Source organism: Nyctereutes procyonoides, unplaced genomic scaffold (assembly GCF_905146905.1).
Source record: "Nyctereutes procyonoides isolate TBG_1078 unplaced genomic scaffold, NYPRO_anot_genome, whole genome shotgun sequence".
NCBI lineage: Eukaryota > Metazoa > Chordata > Mammalia > Carnivora > Canidae > Nyctereutes > Nyctereutes procyonoides.
In genome coordinates, this window is record NW_026575030.1 from 8,750,179 (window position 1) to 8,768,818 (window position 18,640).

General features: G+C 42.5%; 1 protein-coding gene and 1 pseudogene across 5 annotated transcripts in view; both read left to right on the forward strand.

Moving 5' to 3' along the window:
• Positions 1 to 9,727: 9,727 nt before the first annotated feature.
• EPB41L5 (erythrocyte membrane protein band 4.1 like 5) overlaps positions 9,728 to 18,640 on the forward strand; it is a 144,334-nt gene continuing 135,421 nt past the window's right edge. For 2 of the 5 annotated variants that reach the window (XM_055315838.1, XM_055315840.1), the window contains exon 1: positions 9,728 to 9,925. The gene's annotated coding sequence lies outside the window, so the exon portion shown is untranslated. Of the gene's footprint in view, positions 9,926 to 10,260; positions 10,386 to 18,640 lie in introns of those variants that run through there. The other 3 variants (XM_055315841.1, XM_055315842.1, XM_055315839.1) reach the window with 3 other exon arrangements.
• Positions 15,433 to 16,040, forward strand: LOC129504001 (thioredoxin-like protein 1; annotated as a pseudogene).

An 18,640-nucleotide genomic window follows, 5' to 3' on the forward strand; every position in this document is an offset into this window, starting at 1 on the left:
CACGTGTATTTTTTTATTTCTCCTTTAAATGGTTTTCTGTTTAGCCAACTGACCATTAGTTTTGATCCCATGAGATATGGTTTCTACCATAACGTATGTAAAATTTCCTCCTGAATATGCAGTTTTAAAAATTTTGCTATTATGGGACGCCTGGGTGGCTCAGTGGTTGAGCGCCTGCCTTTGGCCCAGGGCGTGATCCTGGAGTCCCAGGATCAAGTCCTACGTCGGGCTCCTACATGGAGCCTGCCTCTTTCTGCCTATGTCTCTGCTGCGCTCTCTCTCTCTCTCTCTCTCTCTCTCTCTCTCTCTCTCTCCTGGCTCTCATAAATAAATACAAATAAATAATAAAATAAAATTTTTGGTATTAAAAATGATACAGTGAGGATCCCTGGGTGGCTCAGCAGTTTGGCACCTGCCTTCGGCCCGGAGTGTGATCCTGGAGTCCTGGGATAGAGTCCCATATCAGGTTCCCTGTGTGGAGCCTGTTTCCCTCTGCCTGGGTCTCTGCCTCTCTCTGCATCTCTCATGAATGAATAAATAAAATCTTTTTTAAAAATTAAGAAAAATAAAAATGATACAGCGAACCTTTTATATATTCCCTTTTAAATTATGTTTGTATATATGGGTCAACTATCCATAAATTTTCCCCCAACATTGTGTTATAAAAATGTTCAAACAGGGATGCCTGGGTGGCTCAGTGGTTGAGTGCCTTTCACTCCGGGCGTGATCCTGTGGTCCCAGAATCGAGTCCCACATCAGACTCCTGCAGGGAGCCTGCTTCTCCCCACTGCTTATGTCTCTGCCTCTCTCTGTGTGTGTCTCTCACGAATAAATATTTTTTTAAAAGTTCAAACAAATAGTTGAAAGAATTGAACAGTTAACATCTATATATTCATCCTCCCAGGTTCTGTAATTACCATCCTGCTATATTTGCTTTATCACTTGTCCGTCCATTACCTAAGCTTCTCTCCATCCATCAATACATCTTTTATGGAGTTCATAAGATGATGTTGCCTACATCTGTATACTTCACCCCTGGGCATTTCAGCTTGCATATCACTAATAGTCAATAATTATCTCTTTTTGACATAACATTTGTATCAGTAAGACAAATATTAAGTCTACCATTCAGTAAGTTATAACAAATGCCTATATCTGTAACTCAAACCCCTACGGGGATCAGCAAGTACAAACTTCCAGTTATAAAATGATAAGTCAAGGGGATGGGATGTACAGCATGGTGACTATAGTCAATTATATGGTATTGCAAATTTGAAAGTTTGTGAGAAAGTAAATCTTAAAAGTTCTTATCAGGCAGCCCGGGTGGCTCAGCGGTTTAGCACCGCCTTCAGCCCAGGGCCTGATCCTGGAGACCTGGGATCGAGTCCCGCATCGGGCTCCCTGCATGGGGCCTGCTTCTCCCTCTGCCTGTGTCTCTGCCTCTCTCTCTCTCTCTCTCTCTCTGTGACTATCATAAAATAAATAATAAATAAATAAATAAATAAATAAATAAATAAATAAATAACGTTCAGGAAAGTAAAACTTATCATGTCTAGCAAAGAAAAATTGCTATAGATAGGAAGAAGCAAGGAAACATGACCCAGTGGAGAAAAATCATTTGAGAGAAACAGATTCAGAAATGGCAAAGATGGTGAGATGAGAAGAAAAAGATGATGAAACAATAACTACGATTAATATGCCACAGATGTAGAGGACGACACAGAGATAAGGAAAATATTTTTTAAAGAACCGAATGGGAGGGGATCCCTGGGTGGCTCGGCGGGTAAGTGCCTGTCTTCGGCCCAGGGCGTGATTCTGGATTGCTGGGATCGAATCCCACGTCAGGCTTCCTGCGTGGAGACTGCTTCTCCCTCTGTGTCTCTGCCTCTCTCTCTCTCTCTCTCTCTCTCTCTCTCTCTCTCTCTCTCTGTGTGTGTGTCTCTCATGAATAAATAAATCTTAAAAAAAACAAATGAGTGTGATGTCTTAGAAACGAATGGGAGTGGTGGAGTAGGAAGTTCCAAGAATCTGTCCTTCCACTTAAACAACTAATTAGCTTGAAGAGACTCTCTGGAGTAACTATTTTGGAATTCTGGCTCTAGATGGAGTATTTGCAGCAGCCACGAGATTGCCATTGACAAGACTGGTAAGTTTTGGTGAGTTTCAGCCTTTCACATGGTAGCAACTACCATCCACCATCCCTGCAGCAGGCAGCAGTAGGGATGGCTACCTGTGGTTCTGGTTAGGCTTGCTGGAGCCAGAGTAGGCAATAAAGACCTTGTCTTCTGAATATCGAGATTATGGGTTTGATTGAGAATTGCTGCTTTTGATCAGTAAGGAGCCAGGATAGAGGCTGGTATCCATTGTTTCAACCTCAATGGGCTAACGTTGTTTCCAAGGGATTTAAAAATAGTACTTGGTTCCCCCTCCCTTTCTTGAAAGCCGGACACTTATGGCAATATTTGTCAGTCACTGGCTGAATACTGTCAGAATAACAGAATAGAAATGTAAGTGACCATATACAAAAAGAAATACTTCACAAAAATGTTTTGGAAAAGTAACAAATGAACAGCTCCCCATCTCAATAAGCAAGGCTTGGTAATTCCTGAGGAGTGGGGAAATTAGGTTTTCAGAGTTCTCACAACATAATACTCAAAATGTCCACTTCTCAATAAAAATTAAATTACAAAGAAATAGGGGAAAAATAAGAATCTGACAAAAATCATCTTCAAGGAAGTCTACACAGTAGAATTATTAGTCAAATATGTGAAATCAACTGTCTTAGATATGTTCAATGAGCTAAAGGAAACCATGGACAAGAACGGAAGGAAACTAGGAAACAATGTTTGAACAAAATGAGAATTGAAAGGAACCTGGCTTGTGTAGTCTGTAGAGCACATGATTTGATCTTGGGGTCCTGAATTTGAGCCCCTCATTGGGTGTAGAGATTACTTAAATAAATAAATACTAAAAACAGAAACTAATTCTGGAATTACAAAGTAAAATAATTGAAATGAAGGCCCACTAGAGGGGTTCTATAGCAGGTGTGGGTAGCCAAAAGAAAGGATCAGTGAGTTGAAGTGAAGATGATTGAAATTTTTTAGTGTCAGGGAGAAAAAAAAAAAATGAGGGGGAAAGATCCGAGGCACCTGTGGAATACCATAAAATATACCAATATAAACATTAAAGGAATTCAGATAGAAAAGAGAGGAAATTGGCAGAGAATATATTTGAAATATAGTAGAACTCCCTTATCCATGGTTTCACTTTCCATAGTTTTAGTTACCTGTGGTCAACTGTGGTCTAGAAGCATTACCGTATGATCCAGCAATTCTATTTCTGGGAATGTAACCAAAAGCAGTGAAAACTGGGTCACAAAGAGATATATACACTTATGCTCATAGAAGCATTATTCGTAATTGCCAAAAGATAGAAGCAGCCCAAAATCCATCAATGGGTTAATGGCTAAGTAAGTGAGATCACACAGTATTGGTCTTTCTCTGTCTGACTTATGTCACGTAGCATAATGCCGTCAAGCTCCATCCATGTTGTTGCAAATAGTAGAATTTCCTTGTGTTTTTATGGCTGCATAATATTGCACTGTATATATACCACACCTTTTCTTTTTAAGATTTATTTGAGAAGAGGGAGAGAGTGTATGCACACTCACAGAAGTTGAGGGAGGGGCAGAGGGAAACAATCTTCAAGCAGACTCCCTGCTAAGCGCAGAACCTGACACACAGCTCCGTCCTACAACTCATGACATCATGACCTGAGCCAAAACCAAGAGTTAGATGCTTAACCATGTGAGCCACCCAGGCGCCCCTATACTACACCTTCTTTATCCATTCATCCGCTGATGGATGCTTAGATTTTTTTCATGTCTTGGCTATTGTAAATAATGCTGCTATAAACATGAGGGGCACATTTCTCTTATAAGAACACCAGTCATATTGGTTTATGGTCTGCTCAAGGGACTTCACTTTAACTTGATATCATATGCAAAGGCCAAATAAGGTCACATTCATAGGTATTGGGGATTGGAACTACATCTTATCTTTTGTAGGACATAATCCAACCCATCACCTGTTCTAATGACCTCATTTGATAGATGATAAAACTGATGCCAGAAAAGATGAATTTTTGTTCAAGTGAGTTATTGGCAGGGTGGTCACCACTGATATTTCTATCATATATCTTCTAATGCCTTCACAGGCCCTGGTGTCATCGGGTCAGTAGTTACAGGCGTGGGGCATTCAGTGAAAGATCACCTTACTCAGAGTGTACTCTCTAATGAGCAGTATCAACAAACTGTAAGCTTGTGGGTAATGCAGACTCTAGGGCTCCACCCTAAACATATCTTTTAATAAGATCTTCTGGTGACATATGCACATTAACTTCTAGAAATACTGAGCCTTGGCTCCTTCCCTTTTCTTCCCTGGACTCTCTCAGTTTCATCATAATTTCACCATTAGGCAAATCTGGCGGCAAAATGTTTTTATTTCCACCTCTCTGTTACCCAATATTATGACCTTGCCTGGAGCCATCCAAGACTTTCTCCCGTTTTCTCCCTATCAGTATAAAGAAGGAGCACAGGCCACCAGATCAGTAGACTCTGTTCCAGATAATGCTGAACAAAGCGATGCCTGAAATATGAATTCATGGAACATGAATACTTAGGTCTTTTGTCCTGAGTCTCTACATGTAGGGAAAAGCCCAAAAACTCTGAAGAGAGGAGTGACTTGTCCTCAATTCACTCTTCTGTGTCCCTTCTCTGCCATCCCCCAGTCTTTGAAGGTGTCCTTCAATTAGCCTGCATGGCTAATACTCTAGTATGACTTTAAGATCTTACTACCCCCCCCCCCCCAGAGATACTTGCAGAGAGAGAAAAAGTGGACTTTCCAACAGGAGATTGTGGCTCAGGAAGGATTTAGCTGGGTAAAGGAGCTACCAAATCACATGAAATTAGGCACACGTGATGACTCCCGTTTCACAGACCCTCATCTATCTGCATCCCCAGCCTGCGGTATTTATACCCTCTTATATGTCGTGTTGTACACTTTTGAAAACAGTTTCAGATAACTTGTTTTCTGGAACGCTCCTAACTCTCCTGTGAGGAAAGTAGTATCATCTATCCTATCAGACTTGAAAGTGGCTTTTGATGTCTTAGTTTCTGAAATTTAGGCTCTTTGCAGTCTGCATATAGCATTCTCTCTCTTAGTGTGTTTCCTCATGACTGGGTTTGTTTCTTGATTTATTTTATTTGTGTACATTTTTTGAATAGGTAATGCTCTCCAAGTGTCTGACATATGAATTCTTCATGATACCCACTCTCCTGAGAGCATTCTCTTCTCAATGGAGACTTTCTGGAATGCCAAGATCCTTCAGTCTCTGGGAAGATTTAGTCTTACATTGGACTTCCCTCTGCTCCACTCTGCTCAGAATACCTTGACATGAGCAACTCCACCAGTGTGGACCAATTAAAAAAAATTTTTTTTTAGAGAGTGCTTTACTTTCTTGGAAATCAGCACAAGAGAAGATTTTGCAGGCGTGGGACAAATGTCCTTGATTATTTAAAGGGTTCTGATGTGAAAGAGGAATTATGTTTCTTTTTGTGGGCAGAAGCGGATTTACCATGAAGATAATTAGGTTGAAACTTGAGGTCTCCTGACTTGTATGGCCCCCTTCCAAGACCCTGTACTATTAAATCCTTACATTTCGGATGCCTGTGTGGCTCAGCGGTTGAGCTTCTGCCTTTGGCTCAGATCATGATCCCAGAGTTTCAGGATAGAGTCTCACATCAGGGTCCCTGCAGGGGAGCCTGCTTCTCCCTCTGCCTATGTCTCTACCTCTCTCTGTGTCCCTCATGAATAAATTAATAAAATCTTTTAAAAAAATCTTTACATTTGTGTTATTTCACTTGAACAGCCCTCTCTCAGTTGTATGATATTCAGAACACAGAAAATTGTATCTACCTCTTTTTGTGTGACTCCAGAGAGCAAACCAGGACCTAAGATAGAAATGGAAATTAGAGTGAAGATGTTCTGTTAAAACTGCCAGTTATTTCACTGGCAAACATTTGGGAAAACAAGCAATTATGGCAAAACCATAGGCAAGTTCAGAAAACAAAGGAGAGGATGGCTCTTTTATAGAGTGGGAAGTTGAGACAGCTGCTGTAGACCAAAGGTCCTTTGACATAAACTGGGTGTTCCAGGTGTAGGGGCTTTTCACTGATTGCGTTGTGACGGTCTCTTATTGGCTGGGGAGGAGAAAAACCATTCTACTTCCTATTGGGATAATAATGTAGTAGCTAAACCAGTATCTACTTGCAAGGTACATCTTTTCCTGTTGGGTCTCAGTGGAGCAGTGTGAGCGCTCCCCCTGCTGGCCTCTCACCTCCATTCTAAACAGTTTCCTCTTGTAAAACCTCTCGGCTCAATAATGGAAAATCTTTCCATGGGTTAGGACTCTTCCACCAAAATGTGGGTTATTAAAAAAAAAAAAAAGTGGGTTTTTGTGGTAGGCACCCTCTGTAGTCTACCCATAGCCACTCTTCCTTGCAACACTCCCCTTTTCCTGCTAATAAAACTTGGATTTGGGATCCCTGGGTGGTGCAGCGGTTTGGCGCCTGCCTTTGGCCCAGGGCCCAATCCTGGAGACCCGGGATCGAATCCCACATCAGGTTCCTGGTGCATGGAGCCTGCTTCTCCCTCTGCCTGTGTCTCTGCCTCTCTCTCTCTCTGTGTGTGACTATCATAAATAAATAAAAAAATAAAAAAAAAAATAAAAAAAAAAACTTGGATTTGTTCAAGAAGTTAATGAAGAGCCCACATTGGAGAGCAGGCTTTTCCCCAAACCAAAAGAGTGAATTAGGACTGGTGTAAAGAAGTCATGGTGTTCTCTTACCCTATGGTCGCTAAGTGGTCTAAATCTGGGCAGGTAATCTAGTTTTGACTAATGACACAGGGGATGGTGGGGCTTTATTCCCTGAATGAAAAGACAAGGCTTCAGGAAGGCCTTTCCCCCTTTCCCTTTCATTCAGAAAACTCAGAATTGTTGGAGGGACTGCAGCCCTTCTGTGGCCAGTAGGCTAGAAGCATAAAAACCAGACTCAACATGCTAAGGATGGCAGAACAGGAAGAGTAAACGTGTTTAGGGTCCTTAGAGCATTGTTGAACCAACACTAGGCAGTTACTTACCTCTAGATTACTTGTGTGAAAAACATTAAACTCCTTATTTAAGTACAGTTAACTGTATTGTCTATCACTGACAACCAAATGCATTTTTACTTAGTTTGGTTGTGTTCAAGGAGAGAGACTTCTCTGTCTTTGGTGGGAGCTAGGGGACCAATTTGCCACAAAATAAGGATGTTGAAGAGAACATTTTTGTCTTGGGGACAAATTGTTATTAGGAACAATCTTACATAGGGTTGCCCGGGTGGCTCAGTGGTTGAACATTGATCCTGGGTTTCTGGGACCGAGTCCTGAATCAGGCTCCCTGCTCAGTGGGGAGCCTACTTCTCCCTCTCCCTCTGCCCCTGCCCGGCTTGTGTGCTCTCTCATTCCATCTCTCTCTCTCAACTAAATAAATAAAATCTCAAAAAAAAAAAAAAAAAAAAAAGACTAGTTTTCAAACTGGGGTAATCAGCCCCCTGTGGGTACACATGAAGGTTTTCCAAAAAGTACATAGTCCAGACAGCATTTTTTTTAAAAAAAATTTATTCAAAAATTTTAAACCTGTACATAAAATAGTTCAATGTACCTATGTACTCAGCTTCAAACTGGCCCTTTTTTTGTTTCATCTTTATATCCACGGCTTCCCACCCTCCTATATCAACATTGCTTTTTTTTTATTGAGATAAGGATACAGAGATGACTCTCAACAACTCCTCCCATCCCTGTACTCCTATGCTGCTTCTCCCATGAGGTGAAATAAAATGTCCTACAATTAGATTGTAATGATGGTTGCGCAGCTTTGTGAATATACTAAATGCCACCGAAGTGTGAGCTTTAAATGGGTCACTTGTATTATATGTGACATACATATCTCAATGAAGTTTTTTTAAAAAAGTAGAGAAAGAAAATTTATCTAAAAGAAAAAAAAAAAGTGGGATCTTATTCCCAACCCAGTTGAAACTGGCCTGGCCTTGTGACTTGCTTTGACCATAATGGGCAACAGAAGTGACACTATGTGACTTCTGGGCATTTCCCTTAATAGGCTTCAGGGCCTGAGCCACCCCAACTACCCTGCTGGAGAAAGAGGGCCAGGCAGAACCCAGCTGATCATTTCAGCCTCCCCGGGGTGAGATGAATGAAGCCATTTTGGTAACTTTTGGTAACTACAGCTCCTGTTGGGCTGCACTAGCCAACACCACGAGGTGCAGAGACCAGCTGTCCCTGCCAAGCCCAACTATCAAGTCTTGGGTTGGTGGAGGACAGACAGTGCCAAATCTCCAGTAGAGGCGGACTATTTGCTGCTTCTCATCTCAGCCAGCAGGGCCTTCAAGGACTTCCCATCCTCACACCTCCCAGTGACTCAGACCTTGAGCAGGCACACACACAAGGCCCTTCACCTCACAGCTCTTTGCTCCCTGGCTTGGCATCTTCCATGGCTGTATTTATTTACTCTGGGCATGCTGGCTTTCCTTGACAGACCAAACACCCATTCAACGGGGGCCTTCGGGGTTAACCTCTGCTCTTCCCCCAGGAGTCCACAGAGCCACTCCTTCACCTCCTTTCCATCTGCACTCAAAGGTCACCTGCTTAGGGACACCTTCCTCCTTACCTAGCTAGTCTATCAAAAATGACCACTTCCTTATTCCCTCTGCCTCCGGCTTTGATTTTCCTCTGTCCTTTAGCACTGCCTGACGTAGTCTTTAATTTTACTAATTTACCTCACTTATTTTCTGTCTTTTCTGCTAGCACTTAAGCTACACGACGCATTTAAAAAAAAAAAAAAAGATTTTATTTACTTGAGAGAAAGAAAGAGAGATCAGGAGCAGGGGGGAGGGTGGAGGCAGAGGGAGGAGCAGACTCCGCTGAGCAGGGAGCCCGGGGCGGGGCCCATCCCAGGGCCCCGGGATCATGACCTGAGCCGAAGGCTGGGCCACCGGGGCTCCCCGTGCATGAGGGATTTTTGTGTGACTTGATTACCTGCCCTATCTCCAGTGTCTAGAAAACAGCTTGGCCCATGTTAGGCAATTTCACAAATTACCTGCACAAAGAACGCTCCCCTAGTCGCAGTGGATTTCCTTGACCACGCTGTGTTAAGCAGAAATCTATTCCCTGTTCCCTGCTTTTTTCTTCAAGATATACCACTACTCGGTATGCATTTGTTACCGTCCTTCTCCCCACTGCAAGGAAAGGTCCTCTGCCAACGGGGTAGCAAGGATTTGCTGAAAGAATTAATTTCTGGAACGAATGGATGGACGAATCGAGCAGCACCTGACGCTGGGCTCGGAAGGCGCTGAGCTGCCTCCGCGCGGGACGGATCTGCGGGCTTTCGGCGGGCGAGCACCCCCTTCCGAGGAGGAGGCGGAGAGCCCGGGCGGGATTTCGGCTGCGCCCCTTTAAACCAGCCCGGGACGCGGGCCTCCAGCGCCGGTTGCCGCTTCCGCGGGGCCTGGCATCGCCGGTTTAAGCCGAGTCTCGCTCAGCCGGGCGACTTCCGGGGCGGTGTCATTGCCCATTTAAGAGCCGAGCGCCCCGCCTCCCGGGGGCGGAGCCTGGAGGGAGCTTTAAGGGGCGGGCCGGCGGCCGGCTGGGGTCCTTCGGAGGATTAGCGCCGGGTGGGCGTGCGCCTCAGGCCGCCATTTCTCGGCGTCCGCCGAGGAGCCGCCCCCTCCCCGGGCTCGCTCGGGACCCGTGCCCCCGCGCCGCCGGCTTTCCGCGCCGCCTTCGCCACCGCGCTTCGGTCGCCAGCCCAGGTGAGCGCGAGGCCCGGCGGCCCCGGCTGCACTGCCCACACCGGTTCGGCCCACGCGCCGTTTCGCCTCAGCGCCCCGGGGACCCGTCCTGGTTCGCGCCGGGGCTCCGCTCTCGCGGCCTCGCTCCGGGACGCCGCGGCCCCCGCCGGCCAAATATTAAACCTGCCGGGAGGGGAGGGGCGGCGGCGGCCAATGGGGCCGGGCGCCTGAGCTTCGGGCGGTCCCCGGCGGCGCGGCGGGGCGGGGGCGGGGCGGGGCCGAGGCAGGTTAATGTGCGCCGGCCGGACCCCGACCCGGACCCGACCCGACCCCGACCCCGGCTCCGGCCCGACCCGACCCGACCCCTGCCCAGTCGCGGCGCTGGCTGCCTCCGGGGCGGCCGGGGGTCGCCCTTCTCAACAGGTCTCGCCTTAGAGCGGCTGGCGACGGGCATGTGGTGGCTCAAGGGGAAAAACCCACCGTGAGTTCGTGTCAGCGTCTTAGAAACCCGGAGGGGCTCCGGGGCTCGGTTTGCGCGGGACCGGGACCTGAGCGGCTTGGAAGCTGTGGGAGGCAGGTGTGCTCCCAGCCGTGGCGGGACCCCAGGACCTCCCCGCCCCCCCCCCCCCCGCCGCCGCGGCGCCGGCGTGTCAGGGTGGGTGCTCGGGTGGGTGACAGTAATCGTGCCTGTCTCTGGCTTTGTGGGGCCGAGTCTCTTGAATTTTAGCTAAGGGCGAGAAGACCCAAGGCTTTGAAACTGTTGGACAACATTTTATTTATTTATTTATTCATTCATTCATTTATTTATTTATTTTTAAAAAAGATTTTATTTATTCATGAGAGACACAGAGCGCGCCAGCCAGAGACACAGGCAGAGGGAGAAGCAGGCTCCATGCAGGGAGCCCGACGTGGGACTCGATCCCGGGACTCCAGGATCACACCCCGAGGCAAAGGCAGGCGCCAAGCCGCCGAGCCACCCAGGGATCCCCCATGTTTGACAACATTATAAAATTAATAGCAGTTTTTTTTTTTTTTTTTTTTAAGAATTAGGGGTAAAATGACCCGTAACTCCATTTCTGATATTGCTAAAACATTGCTGAACATAATGGATTAACATAATGGATTATTCGTACACATAAGCTAGTTTGCAGGGTTTTCTTTTCTTTTTTTTCCCTTCTTTTTATTTTATTTAATTTATTCACGAGAGACACACACACACACACAGAGAGAGAGAGAGAGAGAGAGGCAGAGACACAGGCAGAGGGAGAAGCAGGCTCCATGCAGGGAGCCCGATGCGGGGGCTCAGTCCCAGGACCCCGGGATCGCGCCCTGAGCCGAAGGGAGCTGCTCAACCACCGAGCCAGCCAGGCATCTGGCGTTTTCTTCTTTTTATAGTAAACTTCATTAGAAAATGATATGTGTTACTTCTGTTGAATTACTCTCTTGCAGACGTTTTCTGTGTTGGCATTAGTGGGACCAAAGATATCAATATCTAGGACACTTGCTGTGTATTGATTGGTATATTGCTTTATCAAAAGGCATTTGCCTACCAAAGAATGTGGCCACCACTTAGAAGTGTGTATGCGAGAGTATACACATTTCATGGCAAATTTGAATTTTAAATATCTTTAAAAACCTTCAGTTAATTTAGGTGTAAATGGTTTACTTCAGTTTACATTTTTATGATCTTAAAGAATAGCTTCCTTTACAGAGAAAAATGAAAAATCTCAGATTAAAAAACCAGCATTAAAAAAACAAACATGTAAACCTACTCTCGAGAATTCCACTGTATCATTTTAGTGTCAGACAAGTTCTTTATTGAGTGCCTAATATGCTGATTGCTGTGCCAGCTGGGTCATCTTGCTGAATGAGTCAGACCAGATTCTTGAGTCTTAGTGGGGAAGTACCCAGTAAAAAACATAATTAAACAATTGGGTATTTAATTACAGTTTTGGTAAATGTTGTAAAGAAAAGTCTAAGGGTACTTACAGGAGCACCTAATTTAGACTCAGGAGTCACGGAATGCTTTTCTGAAGAAATGGGAGAGAGGTGAAGTGGAAAGAGAGCATTCCGGAAAGATGGAACAGCCAAAACCAAAAAAAAAAAAAAAAAAAAAGTCCACAATTAAAAGGAATTGTTGAATTGGGCAGAAGGGATACTAGAGCAGAGTGGGCTGCCTGAAAGACCATTAAAGATTTTTAAGTTGGATCCCTGGGTGGTGCAGTGGTTTAGCGCTGGTCTTTGGCCCAGGGCGCGATCCTGGAGACCCGGGATCGAATCCCACGTCAGGCTCCCGGTGCATGGAGCCTGCTTCTCCCTCTGCCTGTGTCTCTGCCTCTCTCTCTCTCTCTCTGTGACTGTCATAAAAAAAAAAAAAAAGATTTTTAAGTTGGGATCAGATTTGTGGTTGCTAAAAATGCACTGCTGTAGCGTTTAGAATGGAAGTAGCAGTGGGGATGGAAAGAGAGTGAATATGGGAAAACTTATTTTTTTTTAAAGATTTTATTTATTCAGGAGAGACACAGAGAAAAGCAGAGACACGCAGAGGGAGAAGCAGGCTCCCCATGGGGAGCGCAGTACTGGACTCCATCCCAAGATCCTGGGATCACGACCTGAGCCAAAGGCAGAAGCTCAGCCACTGAGCCACCCAAGTGCCCCAAAACCTTTTTTTCTCTTAATAATTTTTATTTTAATAGACTCCACATTGAAGGTGGAGCTCAACATGGGGCTTAACTCATGACCCTGATATCAAGACCTGAGCTGAAATCGGGAGTCAGATGTTCACTTGACTGAACCATCTAGCTGTCCCTTAAGAGTTTTTAAAAAATGGGATCCCTGGGTGGCGCAGCGGTTTGGCGCCTGCCTTTGGCCCAGGGCGCGATCCTGGAGACCCGGGATCGAGTCCCACATCGGGCTCCCGGTGCATGGAGCCTGCTTCTCCCTCTGCCTGTGTCTCTGCCTCTCTCTCTCTCTCTCTGTGACTATTGTAAATAAATAAATAAAAAACCTTTAAAAAAAAAAGTTTTTAAAAACTCTTGACAGATTCATATATTCTTATTATAGAGGACTTCAGTACCTCCACATGACCCGCTCCAGAGATAAACTCACTTAACAGTTTGCATGTCTTAGTCCTTTTGTGCATATGCTAAGTATCCCACCCTAGAGTAGGATAAAACTTACCACTTTTCAGGATGCCTGGGTGATCCCGGGGTCCTGGGATCAAGTCCTGCATTGGGCTCCCTGCAAGGAGCCTGCTTCTTCCTTTGCCTATGTCTCTGCCTCCTCTCTGTCATGAATAAATACAAAAATCTTAAAAAAACAAAAACAAAAAAACCCCTTACCCACTTTTCTCTGATTTCATTTTTCACTTAGAAATTTTCTATGTCTAAGTCAATTGTATTTAAAAAACAGCTGTGTCATATACCAGTTGATATACCATAATTTGTTTAACCACTTGCATATTGGTGGGCATATTTACAATTTTAAGTCAGGTATACCCTGAAAATCCTTATTTCTGCAACTTGGATCACATCCTATTTCTTAGGGTATCCTACCGGAAATAAATTTACTGAGTAACACTGTTAACATTTTTGACAATGTGGTCAGATCCTCCAAAGAGGACAGTGTAGGGGGCACCTGGGTGGCTCAGTGCTTGAGTGTCTGCCTTAAGCTCAGATCGTGATACCAAGGTCCTGGGGTTGAGTCTCGCATTGGACTCCTTGCTCTGCAGGGAGCCTGCTTCTTCCTCTGCCTTTGCCTCTCTCTCTGTCTCTCGTGAATAAAATCTTTAAAAAAAAAAAGTGTATGAGTGTGACTGTTTTTCCTATATCCTTTTTAACACTGGCTTTTTTTTTTTTTTTTTTGGTAAAGATTTTATTTATTTGTGAGAGACACACAAAGAGAGGCAGAGACACAGGCAGAGGGAGAAGCAGGCTCCATGTGGAGAGCCTGACATGGGACTCGATCCCGGGATGCCAGGATCATGCCCTGGGCTGAAGGCAGTGCTAAACTGCTGAGCCACCCGGACTGCCGAACCCTGGCTATCTTAAGTCTTAAATGACAGTATCTTTTTTAAAATTTAGGTTTCCTTTGTTATTGTCGATGTCAAACATTTTTTTATATATATTTCATTGCATATCATCTTTTAGAACTTGTTTCTTCATATCTTGCCCATTGTTTTCTGTTGCATTACTTAATGGTTTGTGATAGTTCTTTATTAAACTACGTATTAGTCCTTTAAAAAATTTTAAAAGCTCTTCACCCTAATATATTGTTTCCTTCTAGTACTTTATCATTTCTTTAATTTTAAATTCTTAGTCCATCTGAAATTTATTTTTATGTAAGTTGCTTTTATATTTTGTAAAAAGAAGTTGTTTCTGGCATTGGGTTCAAAGTACATAGTTCTGCATCTTAAAAGAAGCTTTATTTTTCCTTAGCAGGTTAATTCTACTTGCATAATGAATTTTTATTTTCAAGGTGTAAGATAAGGTGAGAGTCAGAAAACTTGTTTTATAGTTCATTTGCTTCCTAGGACTCACACAGTTGTAGTGCATTTTGAGTGTTTTTTTTTTTTTTTCTTAGAAAAACTTTTATTTTGGAAAGATTCAACTTAGAAGTAGTCAGAAGAGTATAATGAATCCCCATGTACCCATCATGTCCAACAGTGGCCAGTTATCTGGGCAATTTGTTTAGTTTCTATTCCCACTAAACTCTCTTTTTTGTATTACTTTGGTGCAAATACTAGATACTGCTTCATTTATCTATAAATATTTTAGTGTGTATCTTTAAAAAAATAAGGATTTTTTGGAAACATATCTTTAATATACTACTATTATATCTAAAAGAAAAATGGCAGTAATTCCTTGATTATCATAAACAATCCAGTCTGTTCAAATGTGTGCCTGTATGTCCTTAGGAAGTTCAAATGACAATTGTCATGGCTTTGCTAGTTTACCTGATTACATAGGGATATGCATACTTGTAAATATAGCAACTGAATTTTTCATATGTTGGTATTATTCCTGTATTTCAGCTTTTATTTTCATCATGTTTATAAATGCATCTAGTTTACATTTATCATTTTGTTTTGTTCTGGTTTTTTGAGAGGAAGAGAGAGAGACGGAGATAGAACATGAGTTGGGTGGGGGCAGCCCGGGTGGCTCAGTGGTTTAGTGCCACCTTCAGCCCAGGGCCTGATCCTGGAGACCCCGGATCGAGTCCCACATCGGGCTCCCTGCATGGAGCCTGCTTCTCCCTCTGCCTGTGTCTCTGCCTCTCTCTCTCTCTCTCTCTCTCTCTGTGTCTCTCATGAATAAATTCATGAATTTATTCTCATGAATAAATAGATAGAATCTTTAAAAAAAAATGAGTGGGGTGAGAGAGGGAGAGAGAGACTCCTAGGCAGGTTCCATGCCCACAGAGCAGATGTGGGGCTGGATCTCACAATCTCTAGATCATGACCTGAGCCAAAATCAAGAGTGGGAAGCTTAACCAACTGAGACACTTAGGTACCTATCAACTGGCATCAAATGCCTTTTTTTTTTTTTAAATGCCTTAATGAAAGTGACGAGCATGGATTTGACAACTGTTTACTAAAAGATACGACCTTCTTGGAATCTGATTGTGATGAACAGCTACTTATGACTGTGGCATTTAATCAGCCTGTTAAGCTTTATTCAATGAAATTTCAAGAGCCTGATTAATGGTCAGGGTCCTAAATATGTAAAAATTTTTATCAGTCTACCCCGATCTATGGATTTTGAAGAAGCGGAAAGAAGTGAACCAACTCAAGCTCTGGAACTAACAGAGGATGATATTAAAGAAGATGGCATTGTCCTACTTGTTATGTTAAGTTTCAGAATGTTAACAGTGTAACTATATTTGTTCAGTCCAATCAAGGTGAAGAAACAACAAGAATTTCATATTTTACTTTTATTGGTACTCCAGTCCAGGCAACCAATATGAATGACTTCAAACGAGTAGTTGGCAAAAAAGGAGAAAGCCACTAAGGTACAAAAGACACTGGAAGACCATAATGCAATCAGATCTACAGCTCCTGGATAATTGCTTGATTCTCATCAGAGACTGTCAATATTCCATTCATTGCCATTACCAATAAATCATTGCTTTTGTTCAGAAAAAAAAAAGACTTATACGTTATATGTGCAACAACAAATGTGTGATTTTAAAAATATATATATTTCTTTATTTTAGAGAGAGAGAGAGAATGAATAGGGCAGAGGGAGAGAGAGGGAGAGAATCCCAAGCAGACTCTGAGTGAGTGCAGAGCCTGAAGCAGGGCTTGATCCCAGGACCTCAAGATCATGACCCGAGCTGAAACCAATAGTTGGCTGCTCAACCAGCTGCACCACCCAGATGTCCCTACAAATGTGTGATTTTAAAATTTTTATATTTTGAAATAGTTTTGGACTTTTGTGGGAAGTTCCAATACTAGAGGTCCCATATACCTTTCACCTAGTTTCCCCCAATGATAACATCAACCACCTTAAAAAAAAAAAAGTCTATTTGAATTAGGATCTAAGGTAGGTGCGTTGTGATTGATGGATATGTATTTTAAGTCTGTTTTATTTATTTTTAAAAAATTTTAAAAAGATTTTATTTATTCATGAGAGGCACAGAGAGAGGCAGAGACCTTGGCAGAGGGAGAAGCAGGCTCTTTATGGGGAGCCTGATGCGGGACTTGATCCCAGAACCCCGCAATCATGACCTGAGCCAAAGGTAGATGCTCAGCCTCTAGGCCACCCAGATCCCCCTTTAAGTTCTTTAATCTGTAGTTTTCTTTGCATGTTTTTTTTTCCCCTTGCAATTTGTTGAATAAGCTGAAGTAAGTTTTAAAAAAATAAATTTATTGTGTATGTTTTGTGCTAGTATTTTCATTCAGACTCTTTTTAGCTATGATCTTTGGTAATTTCTTATCTCTCAAGTAGAGGTTTTACATTAATGGTTCTGTGATGTAGAGGGACCAAGATTTGTAATCAGAACAATCAGAGTTTGAGCCCCTGTCTTCATTATTTACTAAATAATGGATTTGGCCAATGGTTTCATTTATTGAATCCTTAAGTTTACTCATTAAAATAAGAATATTTTGGGGAGGTTTTCTGAGGAGCAAGTAAGATTATTTCCTAATCATTTGTTGTACTTGAGGATGAACTGTTCTGGGTGTCTGGCTGGCTATTCAGAAAAGGAATTGTGTCTTCAGGAGTTTACGATAAATGAGAAAGACATGTAAATAAATAAAAATTTTTAAAAAAGATTTTATGTATTTATTCATGAGAGAGGGGCAGAAACATAGGCAGAGGGAGGAGGCTCCTCGCAGGGAGCCCGATGCAGGATTCCATCCCCGGACCTGGGATCACGCCCTGAGCCAAAGGCAGACGCTTGCCTGCTGAGCCACCCAGGTGTTCCTAAATAAATAAATTCTGATTAGTTAAATAGTAAAAGATTTTCAGGTTTCAGTGGAAGTGTGATGATGGGAGCGACTAACTCTTTGGGTTATCAGAGAACATTTCTTGGGGGAGATATAGGTAGAGTTGAGTTAAAAATAGGGAGTCTCTGACACGTTTCCACATGTGGGATAACAAGTACCTGTCTTAGGCAGCTGAAATGAAAATAGGTAGCAAAGTACAAAGTAAGTAATGTTTAAAGGGAAACTTGAAGAGAAAGAGACTGCAGCCAGATGTTATATATGAGCGCTTTGTAAACTGAAAAGCTATCTAAAATTGTATTTTCTTGGGATTTAGGTAGATGAACATAAATGACAGGTCTCATGACTTTGCCAATTTACTCAATTATATAGGAATATCCATACTTGTAATATCCACATGTGTGATATGTATATGATAATGTTCAATTTATAAGCACTTATTTTTTAATGTGCTGGTGTTTATTTTTATTTATTTATATTTATTTTTAAATTAGCTTTTATTTTAATCAGGTTTATAAATCTGTTGATTCATCTAATATGAAGACTTTTTGAAAAATAGCACATTACTAAGTTCTGTTCTCTGAGGACTCTTTCACATTTTAAGTAACATGCTTTTATTGTCACTTCTTAATTTTTGGTTTCGGTAATTAGTTGAATTCCAACAAGATTTTTATTTATTTATTCATGACAGAGAGAGATGTAGGGAGCCCGACGTGGGACTCGATCCCGGGTCTCCAGGATCACACCCGGGGCCGAAGGCGGCGCTAAACCACTGGGCCACCGGGGCTGCCCTATATACCTCCTTTTATAGTTACTTTATAATTATGCTTAAAGTATTTAGTTTTATAGTATTATGAATATTTAATTAGCTAAGTCACGTAGTATATTGTGATTACTTTCCCTTTTCTGCTCAACTATTTGTTTTCTCTGGAATTAATAATTGTCTTTAACTTTTCTCACTTATTTGCATAAATTAAACTTTTTATGGTGTTACCATTTTGTGTTTGCTATATTTTTAAAATTACTAAACCTGTTTTAATTATTTTGCTTAACCATAACATTCTTAATAAAGACAAAAGAGGTGGCTTTAAAATAATTTAATGTTATAAAGAATTGATTCTATTAAATAGCAATTTAAAATCATTAAGTAATAGAATATTTGATAAAAACATAATATTTGAATTGTATTTTAGCTGAAATAGGTGATTATTTATTTATTTTTTAAGATTTTATTTTTAAGTAATCTCTACACCCAGTGTGAGGCTTGAACTACAATGCTGAGCTCAAGAGTC